Source organism: Physeter macrocephalus, chromosome 5 (assembly GCF_002837175.3).
Source record: "Physeter macrocephalus isolate SW-GA chromosome 5, ASM283717v5, whole genome shotgun sequence".
Lineage (NCBI taxonomy): Eukaryota > Metazoa > Chordata > Mammalia > Artiodactyla > Physeteridae > Physeter > Physeter macrocephalus.
Window position 1 is genome coordinate 90,555,880 of NC_041218.1, and position 20,595 is coordinate 90,576,474.

Here is a 20,595-nt window from a genome sequence, read left to right on the forward strand (position 1 = left end):
TTCCTTGTATATTCTTATTTTTCCCTTGTTGCTTTTAATAATTTTTGCCTTTAATTTTTGTCAGTTAGATTACTGTGTATTTTGTTGTGTTTCTCCTTGGGTTTATCCTGCCTGGGACTCTCTGGACTTCCTGGACTTGATTGACTATTTCCTTTCCCATGTTAGGGAAGTTTTCAACTATAATCTCTTCAAATATTTTCTCAGTCCCTTTTTTTTTCTCTTCTTCTTCTGGGAGCTCTGTTATTTGAATGTTGGTGCATTTAATGTGTCCCAGATGTCTCTAAGACTGTCCTCAATTCTTTTCATTCTGTTTTCTTTATTCTGCTCTGCAGTAGTTATTTCCACTATTTAATCTTCCAGGTCACTTATCCGTTCTTCTGCCTCAATTATTCTGCTATTGTTTTCTTCAAGAGAATTTTTAATTTCATTTATTGTGTTGTTCATCATTGTTTGTTTGCTGTTTAGTTCTTCTAGGTCCTTGCTAAACGTTTCTTGTATTTTCTCCATTCTATTTCCAAGATTTTGGATCATCTTTGCTAACATTACTCTGAATTCTTTTTCAGGTAGACTGCCTATTTCCTCTTCATTTGTTTGGTCTGGTGGGTTTTTACCTTGCTCCTTCATCTGCTGTGTGTTTCTCTGTCTTCTCATTTTGCTTTACTTACTGCGTTTGGGGCCTCCTTTTTGCAGGCTGCAGGTTTGTAGTTCCCATTGTTTTTGGTGTCTGCCTGCAGTGGCTAAGGTTGGTTCAGTGGGTTGTGTAGGCTCCCTGGTGGAGGGGACTAGTGCCTGTTTTCTGGTGGATGAGGCTGGATCTTGTCTTTCTAGTGGGCAGGACTGTGTCCACTGGTGTGTTTTGGGGTGTCTGTGCCCTTTCTGTAATTTTAGGCAGCCTCTCTGCTAATGGGTGAGGTTGTGTTCCTGTCTGGCTAGTTTTTTGGAATAGGGTGCCCAGCACTGTAGCTTTCTGGTTGTTGAGTGGAGCTGGGTCTTAGCGTTGAGATGGAGATCTCTGGGAGAGCTTTCACCGTTTGATATTGTGTGGAGTTGGGAGGTCTCTGGTGGACCAATGTCCTGAACTTGGCTCTCCCACCTCAGAGGCACAGGTCTGACACCTGGCCAGAGCACCAAGATCCTGTCAGCCACATGGTGTTCTTTAGGAATTCTGGGGTATTTTGTTCTTTGTTTTCTTTCTTTCGGGTATTTTTTTTCCTTACTTAGTTGCAGTGAAATTTCCAGGAATGAAGCAAAATGTAGGTGAATGGTCTCCAATTCAAAGCCAGGCATTTATCAAGCTCTTGCTAGTTCTTGTTTTCCAGCTTTCCCTGGAGGGAGAACCAGGAGGTGGTGCCGTGCTCTATCCCTACTGCTTCCCTGTGAGGACTGGTGCACACATGTCCTCTCGCTGCCTCTCCTCTTGGAGGGTCAGCCTACAACACAAAAGGGGTGTGTGGGTGTGGGGGAGGTTTTCCAGGACCACCAGCTAGTCCCAGCTGGCTGCCCCCACCCTACACACACCCCTTCAGGCACTGAGCCCTCCTCTCTGTTGAACACCACCCTGTGGGGGCTTGCCCGGGGCTCAGTCTCAAGTTGCCACTGCCAAGCGCTGCTGATGCCGCTGCAGGAGGAGGAAATGGAAAGACCCTGCCTTTTCATTTTCTTAATGGTTTCTTTTACTGTGCAGAAGCTTTTTAGTTGGATGTAGTCCCAGTTGCTTATTTTTACTTTTGTTGCCTTTGCTTTTGTTGTGAAATCCAAAAAAAAAGTATCAGCAAGACCAATGTCAAGGAGCTTACTTTCTTTTTTTTAAAAAAAAAAAAACAGTTGCGGGCTTCCCTGGTGGCGCAGTGGTTGAGAATCCACCTGCTGATGCAGGGGATGTGGGTTCGTGCCCCTGTCCGGGAGGATCCCACATGCCGCGGAGTGGCTGGGCCCGTGAGCCATGGCCGCTGAGCCTGCACGTCCGGAGCCTGTGCTCTGCAACGGGAGAGGCCACAGCAGTGAGAGGCCCGCGTACCACAAAAAAATAAAAATTAAAATTAAAAAAAACAGTTGCCGTTCTTTTTTTTTTAATCTTTTTTTTTTAAACCCCACATTTGTTTATTTATTTGTTTTTTGGCTGTTTTGGGTCTTCATTTCTGTGTGAGGGCTTTCTCTAGTTGTGGCAAGAGGCGGGGTCACTCTTCATCGCGGTGCACAGGCCTCTCACTATCACGGCCTCTCTTGTTGCTGGAGCACAGGCTCCAGATGCGCAGGCTCAGTAGTTGTGGCTCACGGGCCTAGTTGCTCCGCGGCATGTGGGATCCTCCCATACCAGGGCTCGAACCTGTGTCCCCCGCACCAGCAGGCAGACTCTCAACCACTGCGCCACCAGGGAAGCCCCTGCCTTTGTTTTCTTCTAGCAGTTTTATAGTTTCAGTTCTTAAATTCAAGTATTTAATCCATTTTAAGTTAATTTTTGTGTATGGTGTAAGATAGTGATCCAATTTCATTCTTTTGCATGGAGCTATCCAGTTTTCCCAACACCATTTATTGAAAAGAGTGTCCTTTCCCCATTGTATATTCTTGATTCCTTTGTCATAAATTAATTGACCATATATGAGTGAGTTTTTTCTGGACTCTCTATTTTGTTCCATTAATCTATGCATATGTTTTTATTTTAAAAATATCATACTGTTTTGATTACTCTAGCTTGGTAACATAGTTTGTAATCAGGGAGCATGATGTCTCTGACTTGGTTCTTCTTTCTCAAAATTGCCTTGGCTATCTGTGTTCTTTTGTGGTTTCCTACAAATTTTAAGATTGTTCTGTTTCTGTGAAAAATTCCATTAGAATTTTGATAGGGATTGCATCAAATCTATAGATTACTTTGTGTAGTATGGACATTTCAACAATATTAATTCTTTTAATCCATGAGCACCTATCTTTCCATTTATTTGTGTTGTTTCTCTTGTTAATGTCTTTTAGTTTTCAGTGTATAGGTCTTTCACTTCTGTTGTTAAATTTATTCCTAGGTATTTTATTCTTTTTGATGCAATTGTAAACGGGATTGTTTTCTTAATTTCTCTTTCTGATAGTTCATTATTAGTGTATAGAAATGCAACAGATTTTTGCATATTGTTTTTATATCTAGCAGCTTTACTGAATTTATTTATTTTTTTCTAACAGTTTTTTTTTTTGGTGGAGTATTCAGGGTTTTCTATATATCGTACCATGTCACATGCAAATAGTGACAGTTTCACTTCCTTTCCAATCTGGATGCCTTGTATTTCTTTTTCTTGTATAATTGCTCTGCCTAGGACTTCAAATACTTTGTTGAATAAAAGTGGCAAGAGTGGGCCTCCTTGTCTTATTCCTGATCTTAGAGGAAAAGCTTTCACCTTTTCCCCATTGAGTATGATGTTAGCTATGTGCTTGTCATATATGACTTTTATTATGTTGAGGTATGTTCCGTCTATACCCACTTTGTTGAGAGTTTTTAATCATAAATACATGTTGAATTTTGTCAAATGCTTTTCTGCATCTATTGAGATGGTCATATGATTTTTATCCTTCATTTTGTTAATGTATCACATTGATTGATTTGTGGATGTTGAGCCATCCTTGCATCTCTGGAATAAATCCCACCTGATCATGGTGTTTGATCCTTTTAATGTAATGTTGAATTTTGTTTGCTAATATTTTGTTGAGAATTTTTACATCTGTGTTTATCATTGATATTCATCTATAATTTTCTTGTGGCATCCTTGTCTGGTTGTGGTATCAGGGTAACACTGACCTTGTAAAATAAGTTTGGAAGTGCTTCCTCCCTTTCTAGTTTTTGGAATTGTTTGATGAGAATTGGTGTTAATTCTTCTTTGAATGTTTGGTAGAATTCACTAGTGAAGCCATCTGGCATGGACTTATGTTTGTTAGGAAGTTCCTTAGTTTTATTTTTTATTTTTATTAGTGTCTGTTTTGTCTTGTTTTTTAAATATCCTAAAATGACAACTTCCCTGCTGGCCAATCAGTTAAGGCTAATAAAAGCTACTTATATTCCTGGTACTTCCATGCCTATTATTCTTTTTATTATCTCACCCCAGAGGGATAGAGTGAATTTTTTACCTCCGTTTGACAGATGAGAAAAATGAGACATAAAAAAGGAAACTGACTTGTCAAAAATCAATCAATTAGTTAATGACACAGTGACTCTTAGAACACAGTTCTTTTGACCCCAGGTCCTGCTCTCTTTCTGCTCAAACCTCATGGCCTTTGTGTGAGCTATCTCACAGCTTTGCAATTCCAGGGCATGCAGACAGGAGGGCTCAGAGAGCGGCTCTGACTCTTTCCTTTCACCAGTCCTACAAGGACACTGGAACCCATACAGCAGTGCCGTTTCCCATTCTGATGCCACCTCAGCTCACTCTTCAAGGCGAAGGGCAGACTGTGCTAAACTACACTGTGTCCCGCAAAGTGAACAGAAACATCACTAGAGATAAAGGAGAAAGCAGAAATCTCATTCTCTTGCTGCCTTGAGGTAGAGAAGAAAGCATCTTCGAGGCTCCTCCTTCCAAGAGTGGGTTCACATCCAGAATGTAAATGGCAGCCTTTTTCCCGTGTCGGTTCCTACTTTCGAGGCAGGCAAACCACACGTTCAGTGGGTAAGACACATGACTCAGGCTTCAATCCTGCAATCAGATATATTTTTAATTCAAGTACTATGCAATTTGGCTAACATTAACTCTATTGGGTAATTACCTTATTCGGAGTGCTGTTAACAGCGCTGTCGGCAAGAATGTCAGCTTGCTATGAAAGATGTGCTCGCTGATAGCAACGCAGTGCGAAGCTGAGGCAGGTTTTTCTTTTAACCTATTTATTAAAATTTTATGAGTAAGTCATTTTCTCCCTTGTGGGCTTTCCCTTCTAGTTTGTGTGGGATCACAGCTGCTTGAATGTAAATGCAGCCGCCCAGTCTCCGTATTATCCACACCAGCTGTCTCGGAGCCAGAAAGGCCCCCTGGGGGGTCTCTCACCCACCCAGAGACTGACGGGGCAGTGAGGGGCTGCCATCTTGCTTTCACCCATCATCCTGGCGAGCTAGCCTCAGACAGGCAGGGTGCAGCTGGAGGAGATGGTGGCAGGTGGGCTCTGCCCTGAGATGGAGGAGCACTTTCTGAGGCAGGTTATGGTCAGCCCTGATTGTCCATATTCGTGGTAGGGAAGTCACGGCCCTATCAGCATTGTCTAAAAGGCTGTCATGATTAGCATGAGGCTGTCAGGATTCTCCACAGCCGAACAAAAGTGCTCTCCAGTTAGATAAGTTGGAGAAATACCATACATGCTTTATGCCCCTCTCAGAGAATCACAGAGCACAGCAACATCCAGAAGGCTCTGAGAAGTGTCCCCTTGTGTTAGCGGTGAACTGTGTGCCCCCCCCATCACAAATTCATATGATGAAGTCCTAACCTCCAGTACCTCAGAATGTGAACTGATCTGGAAATAGAGTCCTTGAAGATGTAATTAGTTAAGATGAGGTCACACTGGAGTAGGGTGGGCTCCTAATCCATTCCTTATAAAAATAGGACATTTGGACACAGACGCCCACACAGGGAGAACACCTGTAACCAGGGAGGCAGAGAGCAGAGTGTTGCTTCTACAAGCCAAGGGGGACCGAAGATGGCCAGCAAACCCACAGAAGCAGGTGAGAGGCCTAGAGCAGAATCCCCCCTCACAGCGTCAGAAGGAACCAACCCTGCTGACACCTTGCTCTGGACCTCTAGTCTCTTGCCTCTAGAACTGTGAGGCAAGACATTTCTGCTGTCTTAAGCCACCCAGGTTGTGATACTTTGTTAAGGGAACCCTAGCAAACTAGTACAGAAGGCAAGAAAACTTCCCCACAGTCCCACAGCTAGTTAATGGTAAAGCCAGGAAGAGAAGTCAGCGCCCCCCTCTCTAGACCAGGGCTGTGTCCACACACAAAACACTAAACATGCTCAACGTTAACTCCTCGGCTTCAAGAACCCCTTTGGAATGTGGCAAAGAAATAGAAATGGAAAGAGATAAAGGTGACAGGAAGAAAGGAGAAAAGAAAGGAAGAAAGCAGTGCATCCTCTTCTCGTCTTTTTACAGGGCCCTCACTCATAAAAACTAAAATAACATTGGTAGTAGAAGCTGAACTCGTTGAGAGCTTGCTGTGTGCCGGCCATGGTTCTAAGCACTTTACATCATTACCCGACCCCAACCTTAAGTTAGATACTGCTGTTAGCCCTGCTGTACAGATAAAGAAACTGACACAAAAGATTTTTAGATAACTTGTCCAGTGTCACTCAGCTAATAAGTGGTGGAGCCAGGACTTGGTCCCAGGCAGTAAGTCTCCAGAACCCACTTCCTACCACTTCATTGTTCACTTCTGTACCTTTACTCAGATAGTGTAGAAAGAAAGGGTCTTTGCAATCTGAGGTCAAACGAAGCCTTTAGCTTTTCCAGTGCTTAAACCCCAGTAGAGCCTCTAAGCAAATGCCCGTCACTGGGTCCCAGTGTTTTTCCAGAACTTGGGCTTTATTGACAAAGAGTGCTTTGATTACTTATATTCTGGGCATTGAGATATGGTTCATTTTATTCGAGACTTTTATATATTCAGTTCTTCCTGATCGTGTTCTTTTATGGAGTTTTGCTCTGAGGATCTCTTTGCAGTACAAGGAGCATGCTGCCTTCAAGGCTTCATTCAGGAGGCAAAATATATGAGTCTTAGCATCATTATGCATTAGAGCAGAACTTACTGTAAAATTTCCACTTGCCCTGCCTCTTTGATGCAAGGCAAATGCTGAGGCGTCAGCACTGGTGTTACAGTTACAGCAAATCGCTGGGCTTTTCTGAGGCAGGTTTGATTTCAAGGGTCCTGTCCCATCATCAATGCACATGTCAAAGGTTGCATCACACCAAGGCTCAAAAATAGAATAACCAAAATATGATGCATTTTAGGCAATTAAATACAGCTACCGATTTTTTTATAGGTTATTAACCTAGGATATCTTCAAGGAAGCCTCAGCTCTCTTCATATTACCCATTTGTATCCAAATACCAACATTTTTTGTACAAAAAAATTTTTTTCATTTGCCTGCTAGGTGTGTGAGAATTAGAGGCCAGGTAGAGAAAAGTTAGAGATTAAAGAAACTGTTTTGCAAGAATTTAAAATACCCTCTCCTGCCAGACTGAAGAATGTGATATAAAGCCTCAAAGGCTTTTTGCTTGCTCTGAAGCAACCAGCCACTGTAATAATTTAACTGGAAAGTTTTATTACTTTAGTCATTAACTTTAAAATTGCAAATCTTCTGAATATAACCAACAACTAACAATCTTTCTTCTTGGCTAAAACGCTTATCCTTCAGGGTTTCTTCTTCTAAATTCTCTGAACTTTCTCTCCCATCTTTTTTGCTCAGCTTATCAGAATATTAAAAAATGCATGTTTGCATTGTTCTTAAATCTTGATTTTCCATGTGTACCCTAAAATGCATCTGATTTGTATAAGAATCTTGGAATGCATTGTTGAGAAGAAAAGAAGGAAAATGTAATTCCGAAAATACCCTCCGTCCATATTTTCAAACGGGAGTTTAAGGTGTAGACTGGTTACTGCCAGACCAAAGCCAAAGAGGTGTGTAAACCCAGTGGACATAACTCTAAAGGTATTCCTAAGGACATCGAAGTTTCATCGTGGTGGACATGACAGATACAAAAGACTAGAAGGGAAGTCATCTCTGTGAGTCCAGAGTCACTCAGGCTACAATTGAAATTATATGCCCACGCTGATAAGAAAAATGTATTGGGAAATACGACATTTAACCTGTTGCCATGATTATAATGCCAAATAGAGCAAATTTTTAAAATTCATACCCCAAATCCATGCTACCAAGCTACCTAGCTACCTATGGGTCTCTACACCCCTACTGCCAGTTCAGCCCTCTTTCCCCCTCCTCCCCCGCTATAAGACAGCCTGTATCTGTCCTAGTCCGAGCGCAAGAGCCCTCTGCCTGCTCCCTCTTTACGCAGGTCAGTGTAAACCAGTGGTTCTCACCTAACCGTGTGCATCAGAATTACCTTCCAAGCCTCCCACTCCGCTGGGCCTCAGCCCCAGGGTTTCTGATTCGAAGGTCTGGCGTAGGGCCCGAGAATGTGCATGTCTAACAAGCTCATAGGTGATATGAATCTGCCAGGCCTGGGTCCACATTTGGAGAATCTCTTGGTCTTAATCTAACAAGAAATGGCTGTTTTAACATCCCAAATATTTGCATTGACATTTAGATGCTGCATTTTCATTGAGTATCTCCCCTGTGTTTGGTTTCTTATTTACAGCATGTGGAACTGTGAGTATCGGATTGGGTGGCTGGGCTGCCAGACTGAAGGGCAGCAAAGCCCACACTGTAAACAAACAAAAAAAAAAAAAAAAAAAAAAAAAAAGCTGTGACAGGCTTTTACGACAAGGGGAACAAAAATACCTACTTATGGCTGAACACCCCTCATCCCGATTCAACTGCAAAAAGCCCCATTTGAGAAATAAAATGATGCTCGATTTAGCGAACTCTGTCCTGAGACCACCTCACTGGAAAAGGACATTATTTATGTTCCAGCATCATCCAGAGGGTCCAGTTCTGTCTGATTCTGAGCGCCATGACCTCTAGGAGTCTCAGGTTGTCTGGGCCACAGGAAAGGGATGCAGGGAACAAAATATAGCCCCATAGACTTCTGGTGTGGCCTTACGAGAAAGAAGCCACCTCCCTTGTCATGACTTTCTGCCTTGGAGGGACAGTGTTTCACGTATGGTTTTTAATGGGTCTCTGCACATTCTTTGATATGTTTGGAGATGAGTTCAGGCTTGAGCACTTGATATTTTCCTTCCAGGGGCTCCCAGAAAACAGGGTTTGAGAAGTTAGCAGGGAGTGGCATTCTAATAAGCCCTGAAGTCTGTTAGCGGACGCCCCTGTGTGGCCCATCGCTCCTGATTCTGTTGCTGCTGTGGTATCGAGTCAGGGAATGCTGCGGGCCCGGGGTCTGATGGGAGTGAGGAGCCACGAGGCTTTTCCTGAGGAGACCTTCTGGCTGCTGTCTGTGGTTTCTCATTGCCCCTTGCTATTTATTCCCTTTTCCTGATCCAAACACCAAAGGCAGTGTTCCCAGAAATCCCCAGTGCCTGATCGCCAGCACATCAGAGAAAATAGCTTGTCTAGAAACCTGGGGAGACCATTTCACTACGGCTCAGTGGCCGTAGATTAACCACTTGTTCTCTCTCCTTCTCTGTCTGAGTGACTGACCAGGAGGCAGAGTTGGAACAGAAACAGCAGAAATCACATTCTCTTGAGAAGTTCCTCCCAGTGAAAAGAAAGGGGAGGACGGGGATCCCTTGTAATTTAAGTAACTCATTTCAGCAGGCTTTCTCCCCCAGCTGCTTGTTGGCCTGTGCGAGATTTGATGTCTAGAACGAATCCGGCATGTATTTAATCCGTGATCCTTTCCCAAACAGTGCTTACCCAAGCTCCTTCCACGACAACCTGGGCTCAGCTTCCTGGGACTAGAGCCCTGTCTTGGGGAAGGAGGACTGAGAAGGAAGCAGACCAGGTCCTATAAGGGCGGTGGAGCCAGAGGTGCTATGGCTGGAGAGAGCATGAGCCCACATACTTCTCTCAAGATCCTTCACACATGCTTTTGGAACCAGGAGATTGATGGGGTTTAGATTTGCATCACCTTGGGCTCTCGGTGGTCCCCACCTCCTTGAGTCATCTACAGCCTGACCCTACTGTGAGTGGCTCACTCTCCCACAGCCTTGTGCAGAGGTGGCAACCGTACCATCTCGGGCTCCACGGCCTTGTGCAGAGGTGGCAACCGTACCATCTCGGGCTCGAGTGCCTTGATCAGCTGCTGCCTCCCTAAGCCAGGATCAGTTGACTGTTAGGATGGCTGAGCCACATGAGCTTGGGATGTGTTCCTGGTGCAGGGAGAGGGGAGGCAGGAGTGCACCAGCCACAGCCTTCGCCACTCCACAGATGTACCCAAGAGGGGCCTGAGCGCCACGTGCTCACGTGGAAGGAACAGTTACCCTCATGCCCGAGCGGAGTCAAAATCCTGCACTCTGTGTCTCTCCAGTCTGCCATCTATGTGCACCCTGCAGGAACTCCCTGAGCCTGCTAGCATCCAAGGCATTTCCCTCACGCACCTCCTCCTACTTTGATCGACACCCTCCCCCTGCCCCAGGTGCCCTGCCCACCCCCCACCATCACCTGGAGCTCCTGGGCTGAGGTGCGGTGGGTTGGGTGCCCCAGCTCTGTCTCCATACTGCCTCAGTTAAAATCCAGTCTCCGATACACGCTCTGTCACGTGCAGCCAGTGCTAAAGCATCCTGTGTTTCAGTGTCATCTTCTCTAAAATGGGAATGATGATAACTGAGCCTCCTCTCAGAGGGATGTCGGGAGAGTTGAATTCAGTGGAATTATTTTAGGTAGGATACTTGCCATAAGGCCTGGCTCGATAAATGTGAGCTATTCTTCTTCTTCAAGGGCCAATTCAAATGTCACATGTGTCCTCTAGGAACCCATCCTACCCCCTTTTGCTCCCTATGCATGAGCCTTCTGTAGCTACTATCGCATATACTGTAATTACAGGCGGCCTCCTGTGGTAGAACACAAACCCTTCAGCCTGACTCCCTAGATTCACGGCCTCGCTCCGCCACTTAATAACTGCGTGATCTCTGTGCCACAGTTTCTTCTGTAGGATGGGGATAATAATAGGTCTCACTTCGGAGGGTGGTTGTGATGATGAAGTAAGTGACACATGGAAAGCGACACCAGGGCCTAGTAAGCACCACATAAGCAGAGCCTCATATCAGCGTGGGTCCGCTTGTCTGCCTCTCTCACTAAACTTGAAGCTCCTTGAGGACAGCGGGATGGCTTGTTGATTTTCTGTATCTTCTGTACCTAAAATATAGTTTAACAGATTATAGTCTAGAACTCTTGATCTCTAGTTTTCATTTCCTTCCTTTCTTCACTTCTCCCTGAACATGGATTCTGAGCAAACTCAATAGCCACATGCAGCAAGTCTGACTTGACAACAGTCCGTAGGCTTCTTACTATAACTGTGTTTGGTCTCTAAGAAGCCATCCCTGCCGCACAGCTTCATGACTGAAACCCCTAAGTGGAACTCTTCAAAGGAGTATAAATTTGGTTTTTTTTTAAGTAATCTTTAATCTATTTCATAGCTTATAATCTTGCCTATAAGCAAAGGAATTTTAAGGTTTTCTAGGGCCCAGGGGCCCCTCCTCCTGTGCACATCTCTATAGGTGTGGCCTCATCCTTGGGCAGAGAGATCCCACATGTACAAGGACAGGACAGGACCCCACCCCACACACTGGTGGCCACTTCCTCCTCCTGAGCGAGTGCTGGTGCAGAAGCCCACTTTCCTTCATGGGAACCAAGACTCCCTGGAAGGGACAGAGCCATAGCAGGGGCCCAAGCAGTGGTTCCACTCCCACTGTTAGCAAGTGCCCGGCACCCCTGTTCTGTGGCAAAACCAGCAGCAGCAACAGCAACGACTGCCTCAACCTCCTCCCCATCTCCTTGCCTCAACCAAAGCCCAGCCCTGCCCTGAGAGCCCCACCTCTGCAGCCCTGGCCAGAGGATGTGCTCACTGTCCCACGGCTTTTTAAGGGGGTGGTGACAGTATCCTCCTTGATTTCCAGTGCTGCTTCCAGGGCATATTCTGGCACCCTCTGGTTAAAAACAAAGAAACAGGAAAAAAAGGCTCCTTGAGATTCATGTCACCAGGTCTCCTCTCTCCCAGCCCCTCCTCATCGCTGTAGTTTACAACCTCCCAGAGCTGCGTACTTTCTGAGCACTTCAGCAGCTGCTGCCCCTGGTCTTCCTCCACCTTCAAGCCCTGCCCCCTTCACAGAGACCTCATCATGTGGACTCTCAGTGCTTTGATTTCCTCTACTTAATGCTCTTCGGTTCCTCTCCACTCCAGCCAGCTATTCTAGATCCTGGACTCTGCCATTACCTACAGCCTCCAAAAAATCAAAACCAGATATCCATTCTCTGTCCTTCAAGCTGATCAAGACCTTGATCCCTCAAACCTGACTTTCTTTCTCTGTCATCGCTTGCTTTCTGATCAGTGTGCCCTCACTTCAGTCCTTTCTTTGCCAACATCCTCAAATCCTTTGCCTCAAATCCATGCCTTTAAATAAGTCCACCAAGACTCCAACCCTAGATTAATCCAGCTGTCTGCCTTCTTTGACTTTACACCTGGACTGCTAAGTAGTGCCAAAGGGAAAAGAAAATCACACATCCACAGAAATATGTACCATTACCCAGGATGCAATCCTTCTCTGTTTCTCTGCTTGGCTCCCTCCTGTCCCCCGCAGTGGTTATTTCCAGTCTTCTCCATTCTCCTAAAAGTCTCGTCTCACCTGTTCCCCCACCAGTCTCAGCACACAGCCTGTCTCCTCCCTCACAGAAGAAATAGGTACCATCAGATAAAGTATCCCCTCGCCTTACAGCCGACATACATCTATACCTTTCTCTTCCTCTGTACCATCATTTCCCCACTCTCTCCTGTCACAGTGCAAGAGGAGTCCCTCTTCCATCCCAAGCAAATCCGTCTGCTTGTACAGTGGAACATGTCCCCTCTGGCTTCTGCAGAATCTTACAGTATCCTCCTGTCCCCAGTGCTTCGCCTCACTGTCTCCCTGTGTTTTGTATTCTTCCCATCAGCCCTGGAATATATTCAAGTCCGATAACTTAAAAGTAAAAACCTTCCTCAACCCTACATACCCACGGATCTTCTCTCTTTCCACCTTCTGCTTCCACTTCCTCACTGCAGACCGTCTTCTGGACTTAACAAATATTCACCAGTGTCACCAGAGACCTCTGTGCTGTTAAATCTCAAGGACGGTTTGGTCCTTATCTTTTTCTTCTTCTCAACAGCATTTGATGCTGATAACCACCCCTTCCTCTTTGATCTACTCTCTTCTTTTGGCTTCCATGACTCCACACTCTCCTTGTTTTCTTCCTTCCCTACGATTTATCCTGCTGGGAGGGCCTCTCTTCCCCTGCCTGCCCCTTAAATATTGATGTTCTTTGTGATTCAGTTATTGAAACTGGGGGCTTCCCTGGTGGCACAGAGGTTAAGAATCCTCCTGCCAGTGCAGGGGACACAGGTTCGAGCCCTGGTCCGGGAAGATCGCACATGCCGTGGAGCAACTAAGCCCACGCACCACAACTACTGAGCCTGCGCTCTAGAGCCCACAAGCCACAACTACTGAGCCTGCGTGCCACAACTACTGAAGCCTGCACGCCAAGAGCCCGTGCTCCACAACAAGAGCAGCCATCGCAGTGAGAAGCCCACGAACCACAACAAAGAGTAGCCCCCGCTTGCTGCAACTAGAGAAAGCCCGCACACAGCAACGAAGACCCAATGCAGCCAATAAATAAATAAATTAATTAATTAATTTAAAAATTACTGAAACTGTTCCAATTATCTATCATTGCTAAGCAAGCTATCCCAAAACTTAGTGGCTCAAAGCAACAACCATTCCATTATGTTCATAACATTGTGGGTCAGAAATTCAGGCAGGGCTCTGCAGGGCAATTCTTCTGTTCCGCATGGCATCGACTGGGGTCACTCGATAATATTCAGCTAGTGGCTGGGCTGGGCTGGAATCCCAAGATGTCTTCACTCACATGAGTGGCCCTTTGACAGACATCACCAGAAAGCTGGGACCCTCTCCTGCTCCATGTAGTCTCAGGACTTTTCCCCGTGGCCTCTCCAGCCAAGCTGTCTAGTCATCTCACAAGGCAGGTCAGGGATCCAGGAACAAGTGCTCCAAGAGGTAGGAGAAGAAGGTGCCAGTCTCTGAGAGCCTGAGCCTGGAACCTGGCACAGCATTCCTTCTGCCTTATTTTATTGGTCAACTAGTCATAAGCCCACACAGACTCAAGGGAAGAAGACACAGACCCCCCACCTCAGTTGGAAGAGGGATACAAGTATTTGTGGTCATCTTCAATCCACCACAACCTTCTCCACAGCAAAAAAACCCCAAAAAACAAACCCCCACAGTCTCTGCACAGCCACCATCATCTCTCTCCTGGATTACTAATGCCTTCCTGACTTGTCTCCCTGCTCCCATGTTGCCCCTTCCATCCCGTTACCCACAGTGAAGCCAGAGCAGCCTTCTATAATGCATATCATTCTATAATGCATATCACATCACAACACTCTGCTGGCTAAACCACTTTAGCAGCTTCCTATTGCCTTGAGGGGGAAGCCCAGACTCCTTAGCATGGCCAACTAGGTCCTCTGCAACGTGTCACTGCTGACACCTCTACCTCTCACCACTTCTTATATTCTACTCTCTACAGCATGGATGTCCCCAAGCGTGTCACGCCTTCTTTCATCTCCAAGCCTCTGTAATACTTCTACCCAGCACTCCCCATGCTCCACCCCCCATGGGTGAACACAAGCACACCCACATACACACATACATTTTCAGTCTTCACCGTCCTTCAGATCTTGGCTTAAAGAAGTGGTTCTCAAAATGTGGTCCCAGAGCAGGCACTATCAACATCAACTGGGACCTTGTTAGAAATGGGAATTCTCAGGCCCCACCCCAGACCTACTGAATCAGAAATTCTAAACACGGGGCCAAGAAATCTCTCTTTAACAATCCCATCAGGTGATTCTGGTGCACACTAAAATCTGAGAAACACTAGTTTAGACAACACTTCCTCCAGGCAGCTTTCCCTGACCTAACCCTCCACCTAACTCCTGGGATAGAGATCTTTTCTGTGTGTTTCCACAGTCCCTCATCTTTCCCCTGATCATATCCCCATCACAGGGTAGTGTAATTGTCTACTTACTTGCTTAGCCGCAGTGGGCTCTCTCCGAGCTCCCACAGACAGGGATTGTAACTTGTTTACTTGGTGTATCCCCAGCATCTGCATAATGCCCGTCACATTAGTAGCTCAATAAAAAGTGGTGAAGCCAGGATTCAAACTCAAGTGTGCATCTCGATCTTCTAGAAGGATAGACTACAAACACCATAAACAAGAGAGTTAATGCACTGAGGATACTGGCAATTAGCAGCCAGGATCCAGCTTCAAGTAAATGCTTTGATCCTTGCATAATAGAAAGGAGACACTGAGTAGGTACAGTGCCTACAAAAGACTTTAATAAAACCCCAAAGGGGAAAGATACGCACTGCTGAATCAACTTAAAATCCTGAAAATAGACTACCTGACTCTAGCCCTGAAATCAGATAAACCAAGCTCATCATCTTCCTGTCTCTGCGTGGCCAGTTCCTCCATTGCTTGCATTTTAATACACTAACTGTGTTTACTGGAGTTTCTAAAATGCCAGTGAATCTTTGGAAATTTGGCAGAAAAGAAGAATCTGGGTCATGCAACTGTGAAATCTAAATAAGGTGTAATTAACATGTCCATCAACTTTCACAGAAGTGATGCTAGTTTGCAAACTATTCATTAATTCTGCACAATAACTGCAACCGTTTACAATGCAGACAACCAAGCTAGAAATGAGAGGCTCAGCACAGTACTAACCTGGAGTGCTGTTGGTGATACCTAGAATGAACTGCTTCTATTTTCTGCATAGAAAGATATGACTATTTAAGAATCTGGGGCCCAAATTATCAAAGAGTGGCAGTATAATTACTGACTCTTGATCCTTTTCAGTGTAACCTTGTGATTCACAACATACTCTCCAAATTATGAAAAATAGTTCATGAATCACTAGGGAGCTTGAGAAAATGAGCCCTCTCTTTAGAAATAAAATGGCAAAATGGCTACGTCTGAAAATCAGGAGTGACCCAAAGTCAAGTCCCAAGTCTTAACCAGCTCTATGGACTACTTATCGCTTCTGTATCTCCTGCAAAATACGGTAATAATACCTCTTCACAACATTGTTTTGAGGATTACATAAGATAATGCACATATGCTCCTCAACACACAGCTAATATGCAAAATAGCTCTCTTTTCTATTCTTCCCAATGAGAATTAGACAGGGATATCAAAAACCAAGTAGACTATAGAAAACAGTATGGTGGCTCCTCAAAAAATTAAAACTAGAACTACCGTATGATCCAGCAACCCTACTCTGGGTATATATCCAAAAGAACTGAAAGCAGGGTCTCCAAGAGGTATTTGCACATCTGTGTCGTAGCAACATTGTTCACAATAGCCAAGTGGTGGAAGCAATCCAAACGTCCATCGACAGATAAATGGATAAATAAGAGATGGTATATACATACAATGGAATATTATTCAGCCTTGAAAAGGAAGGAAATCCTGTCACATGCTATGACATGGATGTGCCTGGAGAACATTATGCTAAGAAAATAACCAGCCACAAAAAGGTAAATACTGTACAATCCCATTTACATCAGGAGTCTAAAGTAGTCAAATTCATAGCAGCAGAGAGCAGAATGTTCGTTACCAGTGGCTGGGGGAGAGGGAAATGGGTAATTGTTTAATGGGCATAGAGTTTCGGTTTTACAAGGTGAAAAAGTTCTGGAAATCCTTTGTATAACAATGTGAATATACTTAACACCTGGAGCTGTACACTTAAAAGTGGGTAAGATGATAAATTTTAGGTTATGTGTTTTTTTAACCGCATTAAACATTTTTTAACTTAAAAAACAAAGCAGACCTGATTCCCTCCCGTTGTTGCAGCTAATGCTGTGTGCTCCTGCCCTTGTCACCACTCCCTCTCAGCCCCCTTTGCTGCCCCCTCCTCCTCTCCCACCTGCCCTCCGGTTGTCGAGTTTCCTCAGGATTCCGTCTTTGGCCTTCCTCTCTCCTTGTCTCTCACTCCCAGGATTTCAGCCACCCCTACAGCCTCACCAGACCCTGACATGATGACGACTGTTCACTGCTCTCCCAAGTCTCTAAAAGAGGGCCTGGAGCTGAAGCAGGCACTCAGTCAATATCTATTAAGTCAGTGAGCATCTCGAGCTCTAGCCTCTACCCAAGTCCAGGCTCCATGTACTCAGTGGACACCTCCAGCTGACTGTCTCATAGGTCTGGCAAATTCAACATATCCAGATTTTCATTTTTTTTTTAACTTCTCCCAAGGAAATAAAGAAGCTCCTCCTTGTGATCTTGGTTAATATTGTCTGGATTTTTCCAACCTGCTTTCACTGATTATCCAAGCCCTGTTGATCTTAAACTAGAGACGTCTTGAGAATCTGGCCACTTCTGTCATTCCCCAGGGCCTCATCATCTCACAGCTGGACTATGGCAGTAGCTTCCTCCTTGTCTCCATTTGCTCTTCCAAGAAGTTCATTTCCCATACCAGTGCCAGATTTTTCTTTCTAAAGGGCGTATCTCATTATGTAGCGATGTTGCTTAAGTTTTAACCCCATGAGCACTTCCATGGTCTCCTATCTCCCACAGAGTTAGTTCACAAGCGTTGGTTGGACCAATTGTGCACCTGTGTTCTGGCCCCCACCTGGTCTGTCATTTTTTCCTCCCTGACCCCAAATCCCTTACATCGCAGACACACTTCCCCTAGCCCACCAGGCCCCATCTCTTAACTCCATGTCTATGTCTTTCTGTGTGGACATACTCTCCTCCACCCCCAATTTCTCTTCCTGGAAAAAACTCATGCTTCCTGGGTATTAAGTGAACACTTAACCAACGAGCAATATGGCTGTGATGTAAACAATTGTGTCTTAAAAACCCCCCCTGCCCCGAGCCCAGTGGTCCAACCAGCTTAGGTACTGGTTACAGACTGAAATGTTTATACAAAGTTCAGCAGTCCACAAGGAAAGATGTAGGAGCAGGGAATGGAGACTTTGAGTAGCCATATTTAGAATTAAAATAATCAATATTATCATGTCAAAGTAGCATAATGGTTAGGAGCCAAGCTTTGAAATTTTCTGTAGCTGGGTTGCTATTTGCTCAAACTCCTCATCTGACAAATAAGGTTAAGAATACCTTCCCCATAGAGTTGTCAAATTTTGGATGAGATGATATGTAAAGTGGTTAACCCAATACATGACATAATGGCAGCTATTATTATTACCATAGAATCAACTTTCTCATTCTGCTACTTAAGCATGTGTTCTCTCTAACAGACCTCATTAACGGCTGAGTACCACTATACAATTTCTTTTAGGCAGGGGAGTAAGAGGCATTGAAATAATAGTGCCATCCTGAATGACAAGATGAATGTTCATGATCCTGGGTAAAACTACCGTGTGTGTTTGTATGTTCCGTATAAAACTTGAAGGAAAGATTTGTATACCTAATAGTGTTGTTACATGTGGTTAGTGCAATCTAATTCTGCTCATTTGTTCTAATTACACAATTAAGTTTAATTACCCAGATCATATGAATGCATTTGTATTACTAGAAAAATAACTTTTAAAGAAACAATGTGACTTACTCTAAAAGGCCAGCATCGTTCAGAACCAATAAGATAAAGATAGTTCTGGAAAATTCTCTTACCCCATGTATGACTTGGCCTCACTGCAATCTGTGATTATTAAGGTAGATCTTTGCTCTTTCAAGCCACTTACCTTTATGCTTTGTTTTGTTGTCTTGTAAATGTTTTCATTGCCGGGCATTGTGGCAGATACTCTTCCACTTCTAAAATGGGCTTGTTCTCACAGTTGCATCTGGAAACGCTCAGAAACACTCTTAACATCATCGCTGAAGCCTTGCGTTACTCAGTGTATGCTCTCTGCCCTTTGAGTACAGGAGAGTCTTGCAATTCCTTTCAGTATAATCTGGGTGACTTGTTGGGACACAGCAGCTGTGAAGCCAAAAATTAATGTTAGCTCATTCCCAGGATAATCACGTGTCCTAAAACAATAAAAAGCATGAGAATAATAGATTTGGGTTGGTTATCTTCCTTGCATTCTTTTCATTGAATTTTTAAACCCTGGGCAGTTGCAACCTATCCCTAGTGAGGCTTTTTATAAATTGTGTATAGTTCCGCAGGAAGAGTAGAAACCATTTCTGTTTACATGTGGGAGAAAATGTAATTCCTTGATGAAGAGTCTTCCCAGCAGATTTACTGGTTCTGTTTTTAGAATCTCTGATACATGATGTAGGTCAACTAATTTACAGTCTAAGAAGCAGAATAGAATCACCCACAGCCTAACTACTAGGGAGCTTGGCGTACGTGTATCAAGAGATATGAATGAACTATTCAAGACTGTGTTCTCCAGAAGGCATCCGCGATGCTCCGTCCCGAATCCTGTCAGCTGCTGCCTCTCAGACTGACTCCTCCGTTAACTCAGCTCATGGTCTTCAGGCATCATTTCACACTCGATCTCTTCAGTATGCTGTGGGGCTTCATCCAGTGGGACTATAAAAACCTTGTTCTGTTGCTTTGCTCTTGCACTTTTGAGAAAGCACATAGTGCTCTATTTTGTGCTTGAATTATATGTGTGAGGAGATAAACTGGGTCTGGAGTTCTAAGTCTAATTCTTTCTCACAGACTAAGGCCAGCCTGTACGGTGACTTTCTTGCTTTTCTAATGAGGCGAAGACTGTCTTCTCTCTGCCTTCCTCACGTGAAAGCTGTGAGAATTGCTGAAGCCTGAGGAAAAGATGCTGCATCAACAGCGTGTGGAGATGTGAGCATTCGTGGGCAAGGAGGAATTTTCCTGAGGTGTTGGCGAAAGAGGCGTCCAAATCATACTGCCCACTTCCTCCGTCTTTCTCTTCACCTTCATCCATTCTCTCTCTCATTCTTGAGCAAGACTGCATGTACACGGGAGTTGTGGTGAAAGTGAGCGGCAGGGCAAAAGTTATAGCCAGAATTACCCTGTAAAACCCTTTTAGGGAAGCACTGCGTGTCTCTAAGTCCAACGTATCCAACTTTGCTTTCTGCTGGTGTGGGAAGCCGTTGCTGCTTGTTGCACACCATTCTTGTATGTATAGACTATGCTTTAAAAAAATATATCTTTAAACTCCAAAACACATGACAGGCCAAGTTGCTCACAGTATGCAAAGCACAGGGGACTGAGAAGGACTGAGTGAAGAATGGAATTCACAGCCCATCAAATGCTCATGACAGCTTCCATTCCAGAACTACCGTGGAAGGCCAGTAACCATCCTGCACCATTTAATCCGCCCCCCCACCCCTTACTCTCTCTCTCTCTCACACACACACACTCACACACACTCACACACCACGTTCTCACACTATAGCCAATAAGAACATAGTGTTCTTGGTGAATACATGGAGAGAACCTAACTCAGTCCTGGGGACACAGGTCAGGGAATAAGTGAATTTTAAGGACTCTAAACTCCAAGACTCCCAGAGTTGAGAGGAATGCTAAGGGGCCATCTTTAAATGGGTTGGGTTTCTGGGGTTTCCCATGTTCCAACCAACCTTCCACTATCTGCGTTGGAAGCCACCATGAAGGAAACAAAATTAATATAAAAACATAAATTCTGCCTTCCCGTCCTACTGCCCAACCTGCTAGGAATAAGAAACTTTGGCTCCTATTTTCAGGCGTCAGTCACTCCTTTCCCACCATTTTCTGCTAAATCCATATGCACCTTAAAATGGGTTTGGACAACTTAATGAGTAGTAGAAAAACAGAGAA

At 44.6% G+C, this 20,595-nt stretch overlaps 1 protein-coding gene and 1 long non-coding RNA gene across 3 annotated transcripts in view; one reads left to right on the top strand and one right to left on the bottom strand.

Annotated features, from left to right (window-relative positions):
* Positions 1 to 20,595, top strand: part of LHFPL3 (LHFPL tetraspan subfamily member 3) — a 583,489-nt gene that overhangs the window by 457,421 nt on the left and 105,473 nt on the right. The window lies entirely within an intron of this gene.
* Positions 3,106 to 18,697, bottom strand: LOC114486342 (uncharacterized). Its single transcript, XR_003679948.2, has 3 exons — positions 18,554 to 18,697; positions 14,877 to 15,047; positions 3,106 to 4,667 (listed from the first exon to the last, which is right to left on the bottom strand). It is a non-coding gene; the product is annotated as an uncharacterized lncRNA (long non-coding RNA).